Source organism: Antechinus flavipes, chromosome 4 (assembly GCF_016432865.1).
Source record: "Antechinus flavipes isolate AdamAnt ecotype Samford, QLD, Australia chromosome 4, AdamAnt_v2, whole genome shotgun sequence".
NCBI classification, from domain to species: domain Eukaryota; kingdom Metazoa; phylum Chordata; class Mammalia; order Dasyuromorphia; family Dasyuridae; genus Antechinus; species Antechinus flavipes.
In genome coordinates, this window is record NC_067401.1 from 384,152,391 (window position 1) to 384,164,693 (window position 12,303).

At 40.3% G+C, this 12,303-nt stretch overlaps 1 protein-coding gene across 1 annotated transcript in view; it reads left to right on the forward strand.

The window, feature by feature from the left end:
• The first annotated feature begins 1,827 nt into the window (after positions 1-1,827).
• Positions 1,828-12,303, forward strand: part of PIK3C2B (phosphatidylinositol-4-phosphate 3-kinase catalytic subunit type 2 beta) — a 73,686-nt gene continuing 63,210 nt past the window's right edge. The window contains exons 1-2 of the mRNA XM_051998559.1: positions 1,828-2,115; positions 5,433-5,545. The gene's annotated coding sequence lies outside the window, so the exon portion shown is untranslated. The remainder of the gene's footprint in view (positions 2,116-5,432; positions 5,546-12,303) is intronic.

The following is a 12,303-nucleotide window of genomic DNA, read 5'->3' on the forward strand; positions in this document are numbered from 1 at the left end:
GGTTGATGTTGTATTGAAGCTTACTTACAACGGACACCCTTTGGATCTCTCCATCACCTTCCACTGTAATTCTATGTAGATTGCACTATCTGGAACTACTTTCCTTAAATTGACTCTGCATTCCACCTAAACTAGACTGCACCTTGTGCACCTTGCCCAGCACTGAGTATTATACATTATTTTGTCAAGTCAGAAATGGATTTCCTCCCTACCTCTGTTCCCTGGAAATTTTCCTTTTTTTTCCTTGGTTTGGTTTGGGGCAGCTAGGTGGCGCCATAATGCACAGAGTGCCAGGTCTGGACTCAGTAAAATTCATTTTCTGAGTTCAATTATGGCTTCAGAAACGTATGACCCTGGGCAAGTCACAGAATCCTGTTTGCCTCAGTTTCCCCATCTGTAAAACGAGCTGGAGAAGGAAATAGCAAGCCACACCAGTATCTTTGCCAAGAAAACCCTAAAGTGGGTCATGAAGAGTTAGACCTGATTGACTTGTGCTTCATGAAACCATTCTTCTATGCTAGCAGTTTTCCTTCTCCTTTTCTCCCTCTCCAATCTCTCATATTTATCCTAGTCTATATGATCCCATATACAGAGACCATTCCAACATATAATTAATAATGTTTATGTTCCTCCTCCACATTGAGCACAAGCTCCTTGAGAGCAGGGACTTGGGTATGACTCATGTCACCAGCACTTATTCTTACCCATAGTAAATACTCAGTAAATAGGAGAATTAATCAAGAGGAAGAGGAAAGCCCTTATTTCTTAGCCCTGGTATGTCTTCAGTAAATAGATTAATTGATCAAGAGGTCAGGGGCATGGGAGGTAGCATAATGAAAATGGGGAACTGAGAAATTGGAGTCTTTGAGGAAATAAAAATGTTTTTTTTAAATCTGAGAATAGTACACAAAAAACAGCAATTCTGTTTACCCATGTACATTATAGTCCAGTATAGAAAAAGAATCCTAAAAAAAAAAAAAGAGAGAGAGAGAGAGACTCATTAAAGCCCTATTTTTTCTCAAAAAATTAAGATGAAATATTTTGGAATATAGTATATGAAAATGATTCCTTGGTCTTTCTTCACCTTGGCATCTCCCCTTCCTTTCTCCACTTGGTTGGGAATTTCCATCTCTCCAGGTGTTAGAGGTTCCCTTCCGATCCCTGGACCTCTCGGACTTCCGGAGCACACCTCAAATCCTTTCACATGCAAGGATGGGTGGGTAGATAAAAGAGATGAACATGAAAAAATGCTTGGGAGTCCTGAAAGGGAGGCGCTCCGGCCATACCATACTCTTTAATCTGGGCACCCCAAAGGTGCTTCCTTTTTTTTTTTTTCCGATGTCTAAAGATTTTTTTTTTTTTTTTCATCTGATCCCAAATAAATGGAGTTCCGGGAGGGAAAAGTTAGTGGAAATTTTAGGCTATCTGCCCGGGTATCAGTAGCAGGATCTTCTCCCTGTCCACTTCTCTCCCGGTCCTCCCCTCCTCCTCCTCCTCCTCCTCTTCCTCCTCCTCCTCCTCCCCTTAGCTGGATGGGAAGGCCCGGGAGGAGAGGGTGGAGGGAGGTCAGAGCGGTGGGATCTGGGCTCCACCCTCCCGCTCTCCTCCGGCTCAGAGACTTGGCTCTAGCCAGCGGACGGGGAGCCTGTCAAGGGTCTCAGAGATTGAGGCCGGACTTGCTTGGTGCAGTGCCCCTCGTTTCCGGGAGATGGCTCATTCCCTTTTTCCTCCTTTTGCTATTGTCCTACTCATGGTTGCTGTACTCTGCTAGCAAGCTTGAGCTCCGCTTTGGGTCTCTCTCTCTCTCTCTCTCTCTCTCTCTCTCTCTCTCTCTCTCTCTCTGCATGCAAGCCCAGCGACTTCGCTCTTGGCAGCCTCCTCCACTGCATCAGGGACCCTTCTTCAGGGACTCGTCGGCTTTGGATGTTGGTTTATGGACCCCGTGGGCTGGAGAAGGGAAGAGGAGAGGGAGCCTTGGGGCTGGAAACACCTTGAGGTTGGTGCACCAAACAGCTCGCAGAGCGAGGAGACGTCGGCGAAGCTCCAGTGAGCACAGCCAGCCACACGCACCGGGCAATCGGGAACCAGTTCGATCTTGCAGACGTGCCAACCCAGGTAAGCCTCAGTCAGCCGCGGGGGCTCCCACCCCACGTCTGAGAATGACGGACGTGGAGAGCACTGACCCGGTCAGGGGCTCTTCCCAACATGGAGGTGTAACAATGGGAGGAATGGGGAAGGTTCCTGGACTGCAGCCTCAGCCCTGGATGCTGCGGGGAGCAGAAAGGAGAGGAGAGCTGTGGGGCTGAGCAGGTTGTAGGGCTAGCGTGCTCCCAGCCCTGCTGGAGGAGGTGGAGGGTACGGGGGTGGGGGTGGGGAAGGGGAACTCCTCTGGCCCCAGAGTACCCACCCCTGGACTCCAGACTGCGAGGACGACCTGAACTCCCCCAAACCTTTAGGTTTTGTTTGTGTTTAAGATGAGAAACAAATAGTAAAACCTGCCCCGAGGGATGACTGTTTTCTCTTGCAATGGGGGAAAAGTCAGTGTCCGGTCCCGGGAAGGACAAGAATTTTTATTACTTTTTTTTTTTTTTTGGGGGGGGGAGGGAGGTTGAAGACTAGCTTCTGCCTTATAAGGGCGCTGCAGTAGCACCCTTGCAGTGAGAGGAGGAAGAGCACAAGTGGAAGGCAGAGAGCCGGGAGAGCCCTAATAAGCTGGAGTTGTTAGGCTGGCTGGGAAAGTGGCCCCCTTGGCTCCCTCCCAGGCCTGGGCGCTTCTTTCCAGCTTGGGAGCTTGGGAGGTTTGGGTGCTTGGGAGGAACCGCAGTGGAAAGCCAGCAGTGGAAAAGCGTGGCTGGGGTGGGGTGGGAAGACTGGGGGCTTGGCAGGATCCCTGGATTTAGGAAGAGTTGGTTACCAAAAGCATCACGGTTAGTTTGTGCAAACACAGTCGGGATGCCAGGTCAGGGAGCTTCCTTGCTGCGAGGAAGCCTTCCTCCTTTCATTCCTTCGCTTTCCCCCTCCTTCCCCCTCCTCCCACTTTGGGGCTTTCATTGCATTCCCCTCCTCATCCCCACCAGCCCTGCCGGAGATGGAATCTCTATTGTCCCTAGCTGGACTGTTTTCTTTCCCCCCAACTCTTCCTGGGAGTTCTGCACTTTGGGCTGTTCTTCTTATAACAGGAGATTTTTTCAAAGGGGAGCCCCAGAATTAAAGTCCTGATACCATCTTGTTTCCTATCCACCTTAAACTCCCAGATCACCTTAGGTGAGGAAGCTAGCTTTGGGAATCAGCTCTGAATTTTCACTCTGGACCAGCTCTTTAGCAGGGTATTGCCTTGTTGCTCCGAGAGAGTGATAGCAGGAGAAATAGGCTTGGAAAGTGGTAACTGGGCCCAAAATATTGTCTCCCATCTCCAACACACACCTCCAGCCAATGATTACAAAGTAGAGATGAAGAGGTACCAAACCTTCCAAATATTTAGCCCTCCTGGAACCTGGCCTTCCCATTCTTGGTAATATTCATGGAAAAATTAAATGAAGGCAAATTTTATAGCTATGCTGAGCAGCCAAAGTCTGAAGAGACTGCAGCTCTGGATTCTTTCTGGTCTGGAGTCTAATTCTGGAGCTGCCATTGGTTTTCCTTTGGCCTTTAGGTGAGCCTGAGATTGATTTTCATGACTATGTATGCTGCTGAGTGTGGCTGTCTGACTGAGCCTTTGCCCAAATTCTCTACTCATATCCAGATGGATGTTTGCCCAAATTGTACCTCAGCTGGGAATTACCTTTAAAGGTAATTGTGATTCTGCTGAGAGTCTAGAAGGGTTTCTTCAGGACAAGGCTATACCTCTGGCGTACTCCTTTGGATGAGAGCTCATCCCTCTTGGCTGTGACTGGTCTTTGCCATTGCCAAATTCTTCCATTTGTCTTGATGGAAGAGAAACTGAGAACTGCGTGTATGTGGGCACACACCCACATGTACATGCCTTTGGTCCATTCAGTAACTTTGACACAGTGCTTTGCAGATCTCTGATGCAGACAAGGACTCCCCAGGAGAAACCTGCAGTGCATCAGTCCTATGCAGGGTCATCAAGAAAAGAGAAATTATATTGGGAGAGCAAAGAGAAAGAGAGAACTTATTAGAATCTTGTCTCATCTCCTTCCCTCCCTCAGTAAGCCCCTTTGATTTTTCCCAGCCTAGGGTTTACAAGAGGCATGGGCCATCCTGAATCTCACAGTGTATTCCTGATGATTCTCAAAATTCCTTCCAACTCTGAATCTAGGATTCTAAGGGTGATCTGAGCAAAGCTTTTGAAGTAGAGGGAAAGGAGAAGGGACTGGTTCTTAGAGCTGGTGGGACATTGAATATGTAACAGAAATAGAAATGATGTTGTAGAAAAACCTAGTGCAATTCCTCTGTTAGTTGAGTAGGCAAATGAAAAGAGGAGACCCTAAACTGGGAGGGGCACTCTGACTATATCTCTTTTTGATGGTCTGGGAGTGACAGAATGGAAGCCTGGGGAGAAAATGGGCTTCCTAAGGGAGCTGGGGGCAAAGGTTTGGTGCCTGAGAAGCATCAGAAGGAACCTACTGATGGGATAGTATTGGGTTGACAGATGAATCAGGGAGAGAAAGAAGACCAAGCCCAGGAGAGAAAAAGGGAGAATAGGGTGAGAGTAATTTATATTTGTAAATTTTATATGGTACTTTAGGGTTCGCAAAACACTTAATAATTGTTATCTCATACCCTGTGAACTAGGTGCCCTAATTATCACCCTCATTTTATAGAACAGGAAACTGAGGCAAAGTGTTAAGTAACGTAACCCAGATCTCACAGCTAGTAAGTGTCTGAGGCAGAATCTGAACTCAAATCTTCCTGATCTGAAGTCCATTGTTAGAACCACTATGTCACACAGAGTATAGGCTGCTGTCACCCACTTAGATTCAATAATTCAATCAGTTCAATCAAATACTTGCTAAGCATGTCCACTTAAAAAAAAAAAGTTGCTGTATCTCTGGTGTTTAGCACAGGGCCTAGTACATAGTAAATGCTTAATAAATGTTTGTTGAATGATTGAATGCCCACTATATGCTAGTATCTTTGCTAAATTCTGGGGAAATAAGATTAAAATATTTTTTGCTCTCAAGGCGCTTATAGTCAATTAAGGGTTATGTCATCTATCCAGATCAATAACCATAATCTGAGCAAGAGGAGAATGTTAACTACTGGGGATAGCAGGGAAGGCCTTATGGAGAAGATCACAGTGAGAAGCCTTGAAGGAAGGCCAAGGATTCTGAAGTCCTTTATATTCAATGAAATGGACTAAGGATGGCAAAGCTGAGAATCAGAAACAGACCTAGAAATCTGATTTATACCATACCCAGCATCATAGTTCTGGGTAGACATCCTAAAATGACTAATTTTCTATTATTCAGGAATAGATGAGCCTGCAGATGAATCAATGAAGTCCTTGGCTTCTCTGCCCTGAAGTTCAAGGAGAGGAAGAGAAATTAAAACCAAAGCATTTTATCCCTTCTGAGCAGCTCTGGTAAGAGATTTGGTTGGAGAATGGTAGAATGGAATTCTGTTTTTTTTTTTAAAGTATGAATTTCTCACTTTATTTTTAAAAATAATAATAGCTTTTTATTTTTCAAAATACATACAAATATAGTTTTCAAGAGTTACCCTTGCAAAAGTTTGTGTTACAAATTGTTTCCCTCCCTCCCTCCCTCTCTCCCCCATCCCCTACACAGCAAATAATCCAATATAGATTAAACATGTGCAGTTCTTTTAAATACTTCCACATTTATCATGCTGTGCAAGAAAAACCAGGCCAAAATAGAAAAAAATGAGGGAAAAAAGCAAACAACAACAACAAAAAGGTGAAAATACTATTCTGATTCACATTCAGCCTCCATAATTCTATCTCTGAATGTGGATGGCACTTTCCATCACAAATCTATTGCAATTCCCTTGAATTACCTCATTGTTAAAAAGAACCAAGTCCGTCATAGTTGATCATCACATAATCTTGTTGCTGTAGTTAGACTGTAATTCTAAAATGAGGTTTGGGGATTATTTAAGCACCCCCTATTACTAGGAAGTCTGAATAACTGAGAGTGGGTTATAAATTGTGTTGGCTAAGAAAGGTACAAATCCTTGAGATTGTCTGTTGACAAGGTCAAAGACTGGGAGCTGGTGACTCGAATCTCTCAGCACCTGAAATTATCTCCCTGGGTAATCTTTTCTCCCATTTATTAACTAGAAATGGTGATCTACTTTTTCAAAATAATAATAATAGTATAATAGCTGCCATTTATATAGTGTATTACTTTATATTGTTCTCCACAACAACCCTTTGAAGGTTGAGGTTCTATTATTATTCTATTTTGTAGACTAGGAAAACTGACAAGAGAAGTGAAATGACTTTCTCATTTCAATTTAAAGTGGTCTTCCTGACCACTAGGGCACTCAGGTGACTGAGAAAGCAATTATTTTGAATTCCTTTTTTTTTTTTTTGGCAAGGCAATTGGGATTAAGTGACTTGTCCAGGATCTGATAGCTAGTAAGTGTTGAGTGTCTGAGTTGTATTTGAACTCAGGTTCTCCTGACTTCAGGACCAGTACTCTGTCCATTGCATCACCTAGCTGCCTCTGAGAAAACAATTAAATCTAATGGGTTATAACAATAGGGGACTAGCAAAGCAGGAAGTAGAGACTGCACACTCAATAGCCATATTAGAGAGGAAGTAAGACCCAGGTTGGAGACTCTAGATGTCTATACTCTCCAAGAGTTCTCTATCTACAGAAAAGGGCATCAGACTTGGGGAAAAGGTGACTCAACTACTTGTTTTCTACTTAGTTTAAAGGGAGACCTTTTTAATTTTGTCACTTCTCCATGTCCTTGGTCCTTCATGAATCCATGTTCCTTTGCTTTCTTACAATGTGGCTCAACATTCACTTTTACAAAGTCAATTTTTGTATTCATTGCATTGCCCTGTTCCTCTAATTATAGACAGAGTGGTTGGCCTTTTATTCCATAGCATTTATTGATATGTTGTCTTATATCTATTCTTGAACCTCTGACTTCTGTGACTCACTGGTTGGATAGGTTGTTATCACCCACAGGTCTTCCCACACCTGGATTATTCCCATGACCCTCACTACATGGCAACTGCTCAGCCACATGTGGCTACTTTGTATTTCACTATGTCCAGCTGAGCTAGCAACATCAGGATTGGAGGATAGAGGGCTTTGGTTGGTGGAGTCATTTCCCATAAAGATTTTTTCTTTTCTTTCCTACAACATAGATTGTAAGAGCTACTGTTCTTTCCACCATATTCATATCTAGCCCAAATTTCATAATACTATCCCTTAAATTACTTAAGTAATTTAAGAGGTGAGGAAGAACTTAGTACTAATGAGGGTTATTGTACACTGACCCATTGAATATTTGTTCAATACTTTCTTTGTGCCAGGTATGGTGGGAGTTAAGTTCTGCCCTCAGGATGCTTATAATGTAGGAAAGGAAATATGAACTAGTCACTATTGTAAGGTCCAATGCTGTAGGACCCAGCTTCTTAAACTGTGGTTAGTGATCCTATATTGGATCTTGTAACTGAATGTGGGGGTTATGAAAATTTTAATGTTAATTATTATCTTTATTATATTATTGCTGAATAATTGTTTATTTGTTTCTTTTTTTATTATGGCTTTTTATTTACAAGATATATGCATGTATATTTTTCAGCATTGACAGTTGCAAATCCTTTTGTTCCAATTTTTTCCCTCCTTCTCCCCACCCCTTCTCCCAGATGGCAGGTTGACCAATACATGTTAAATATGTTAAGGTATAAGTTAAATACAATATATGTATACATGTCCATACAGTTATTTTGCTGTATAAAAAGAGTCGGACTTTGAAACAGTGTACAATTAGCCTGTGAAGGAAATCAAAAATGCAGGTGGACAAAAATAGAGGGATTGGAAATTCTATGTAGTGGTTCATAGTCATCTCCCAGAGTTCTTTCCCTGGGCGAAGCTGGTTCAGTTCATTACTGCTCTGTTGGAACTGATTTGGTTCATCTCATTGTTGAAGAGGGCCACGTCCATCAGAATTGATCCTCATAGAGTACTGTTGTTGAAGTATATTATAGGTTTTTCTTGGCAGAATATATGCATGGGTAATTTTTCAACATTGACCCTTGCAAACACTTCTGTTCCCACTTTTCCCTTTCTTCCCTCCACCTCCTCCCCTAGATGGCAGGCAGTCTCATACATATTAAATATGTTAAAGTATATCTTAAATACAATATATGTGTACATATTTATCACTTAAAAATTTCTTGATGAAAAGGGGCTGTGAATGGAAAAAATTTAAGAAACTCTGCTATAGAAAAGGAACAAGCCAAAATATCTATCAATTTAGAAATAATAATAACAGTGATGATGATAACAGTTGAAAACAGTTAATATTTAAACATCATTTGCTAAGATACTAAGTGTTTATAATCATTATCTTATTTGCTTCTTACAACAAGCCTGGAAGGTATGTCCATTTTACAGAAGTAGTTTGCCCAGAGTCACACAACTGTAAGTGTCTGAGATCACACTTGAATTCAGATCTTTCTGATGTCAGGCCAAGCCTGGTGCTCTAACTATTGCACTACATAGCTAAGTAAATAAGGGAGCTCAGATTTAAGTGGGAAGATTAGGGAGGGCTCCATGGAGAAGGTGACATCGAGCTCAAGCTCAAGGATGGTGTAATAGAAAGAATATTGGCTTTAGACTCAGACTGTGCTACTAAGGGGATGTTGGATCAGCCAGCTGACCTAAGCTTTCTGGGTTTCATTTTTTCATATGTGATATAAGAGACTGGACCACTGGGTCACTAAGATCACTTTCTGTTCTTAATCCTGTGAAGATGGATAAGTTTTTATTCTATGAGGATGATCAGTGGAGGGTGTTTCAGGCAGAAGGGACAGCACAAACAAAAGCATGGAGGTAGGAAAACACAGGGCATTTTTCAGGGGGGATAATTCGATTTGCTAGAACATAAGGGGAGCAGTATGAGATGAAGTTAGAAAGATAGGTTGCAGTCAGATGGTAGAGGACTTTGAATGCCAGGTTAAGACATCTGGACTAAATTCTGAACAAATTGAAGAACTATTAAAAGTTATGGAACAAGGGAGGGAATGACATGTTTGAAGCTGTGCTTTAGAAAGACTATTCTGGCATTGTGGTGTGTAGGATGGGCAGGGAAACCTAGTAGAAGTCATTACCATAGCTTAACCAAGAGTCAGTGAGCACCTAAATTAGGTTAGTGGCAGTGGGTGTGTTAAGCAGGTGACTAATTGAAGAGCTATTAAGACCAGAATAATAATAAATGACATTTATATGGTGCTTTGCAGTTCACAAAAACGAGTGTGAAATACATTGTATATAACATACACATATTTCCCAAATATATATGTAAATACGTACATTGTATACATTGTACACATTACAAATAAGTTTACAGAAATTTATACCATATGTAATATTATAAATAGGTGCATGAAAGATATACATTATATAATGTGTTTTATAAATATGTGTGAAATATATACATTGTAGATCCTTCATACATTTTACATGTGTGGAATACATACACCATTAATAATGCACATGTTATAATATATAAGAACAGATACATTATTTACAATATATACATGTGTCACAAATTATATACATTGTGAAATGTTATAAATATGTGAAATCTATTCATTGTATACAACACACACATTATAAATGTTTGTGGGACATATGCATTATAGACAACACATACATGTTATAAATATGTGTACAGAAGATACACATTATAGATAGCATGCATATATGTTATAAATACATGTGACTATATGTACCACATATTACATACATATAGGTTTGAGGAATAGATACACTATATACACTGTACATGTGTGTCATAAGTATGTGAATGAAATGTACTTCAGATACAATGTACATATGTTATAAGCATGTGTACAGAAATATATACCTTATATATAAAATGGGTTATGAATATGTGCATGAATAACGTATGTAAATATATACATTACAGATAACATACAGGCATGTTATAACTATGTGTGGGAATATTTACTTCATGTACAACATATATGTGTCATAAATGTGGAATATATACATTAGATATGTTTTGTGCATGTGTTATAAATGTGTGTAGAATACATACATACAGCATATACACATTATAGATATGTGTGGAATACACACACACACACACATACACACACACACACATATATATAGAAAGAAAAAGCTATAATAATAAAAAAGAAATTTTTACATGACCCCGAGTACATAGTTATATAAAATAGGTATACAAATCAAACATTTACTGATAGTAAATTATAATTTCATAACCCCCACATTCAGTTACAAGATCCAATATAGGATCACTAACCACAGTTTAAGAAGCTGGGTCCTACAGCATACACAGGTGTTATAAATATGTATAGAATGTATACATTATAGATAACATACATAATGTTATAAATATGTGTGTGTTTATAAATTATATACATTGTGCATATTGTTAGAAATATGCATTGAAAATGTACATTATATACAAGGCACACATGTTATAAATGTGTGTGGAATATATGCATTACATGCAATACACATAAATATGTGTAAAACATATACATTATGCATAGCATATGCAATATGGAAAATATTATATGTGATATAATATATTAGGAGTTTGTGTATATATGTATGCATATTTTCCTCCTTCAGATCTGTGTAATATTATTCCTATTTATTGGATGAGAAAGCTAAAGCTGAGAGAAACAGCGTGATTGATTGGCTCAAGGTACTCAGCTCCTAAGTTTTGGAAGCAACATTAGTTCATCAACAAGAACAAGGGTTTTCTGATTACTGATACAATATTTCTTTCCATTACACAGTTACTACTAAGGTGGTTGAAGCATGGTCTTTAAAAATAGAAGAAAAAATTAGGTTAGTTTTAGTCCTGCCTGGCTAGGTGAAGAACTGGAAGTTGGTTGCTTTGGGTTCTATTGTGGTTCTGCCCTTTAGTAGCTGTGTGAACCCAGGCAGCACTGTAGCTCTCAAATAAAAGATTGGCCTAGATGATTTCTAAGGGACTTTTCAGCTCTCAATCTAGAATCCTTCCAGCTTTTAATACTCTGTGAAGCAAGAACCTTTCTAGAATTTCTTTTCATTTCTAGAGACATTGAGATATTGTGGAAGAAACAATAGAATTGAAGCTTAAAGAACCAGGTTAAAATCCTGGGTCCAGTACTTGGTAACTATGTGTAACTCTGAACCTTAACCTGACGTTAGAGAAGTAACCCATTTCATGTTGAACTTTAGGAAGATGAACAGCAAGGACCGGAGGGTGATGGTGGGGTAGATGAGGAGAGATTTTCTTTTCTTTTTTCTTTTTTCTTTAGTGCTGACACATAATAGGTGCTAGATAAATGTTTAGTATTGACTGACTGACTCACCTCTCAGGGTTATGAGGAAAACACTTTATAAATTCTGGGCAGAACACTACATGAATCTGACCATGAAATGAACAGTAATTTTCCATTTCTGTGAGTTCTTCCCCAAAGAGAAGGTAAGTTGTCCATGGTCCTGTACCTGAAGTTGAGAGCAAGGTTGTTGTTATTGTTTATTCTTTGCTTTTGAAGAGGACTGATAACCTCACAGGGAGATGTCTTGTTTTGACATACCCCCTGGAAGATACTAATTTAATGGAGCTTTAATTTTTTTTTTCTATGTGGTTCTGCCAATAATCTTGTTTGTGACTACAAACATGGTCACACCTCCACACTCATAAACCTTCTCCTCAACAAGTGCTAACTGGTGTTTTCAGTCCACACCCCGCTGGCTGCCAATCCCAAAGGGGAGAGAGCGTTGTGAACTCAGTCAAGAAGACCCTGGGTTATCTACAATAGGAAAGTTGTGCTCTTGCCCTCTGGATGCAACTGATAGAGTGAATATTCCTTGGCTGTGTATTTCTTTATATTGGAAGGACAAGGAAATAAATGGAGGGAGGCTTAGTCCCTGTTCTCAGAAAACTTCCATTTGAAAATACAGACACAGAGAAAGGAAAGTCATTGTACTGAAGACCAGTTAAAGGCAGGCTTAAAGTAATCAATACAGTGCTAGACTTGGAACTCCAAAGATTTGGGTTCAAATGTGACATTTACTATCTATGCTATGCTGGACTGCTCATTTAATCACTCTGAACCTCAATTTCCTTGCATTTAAAATGAGG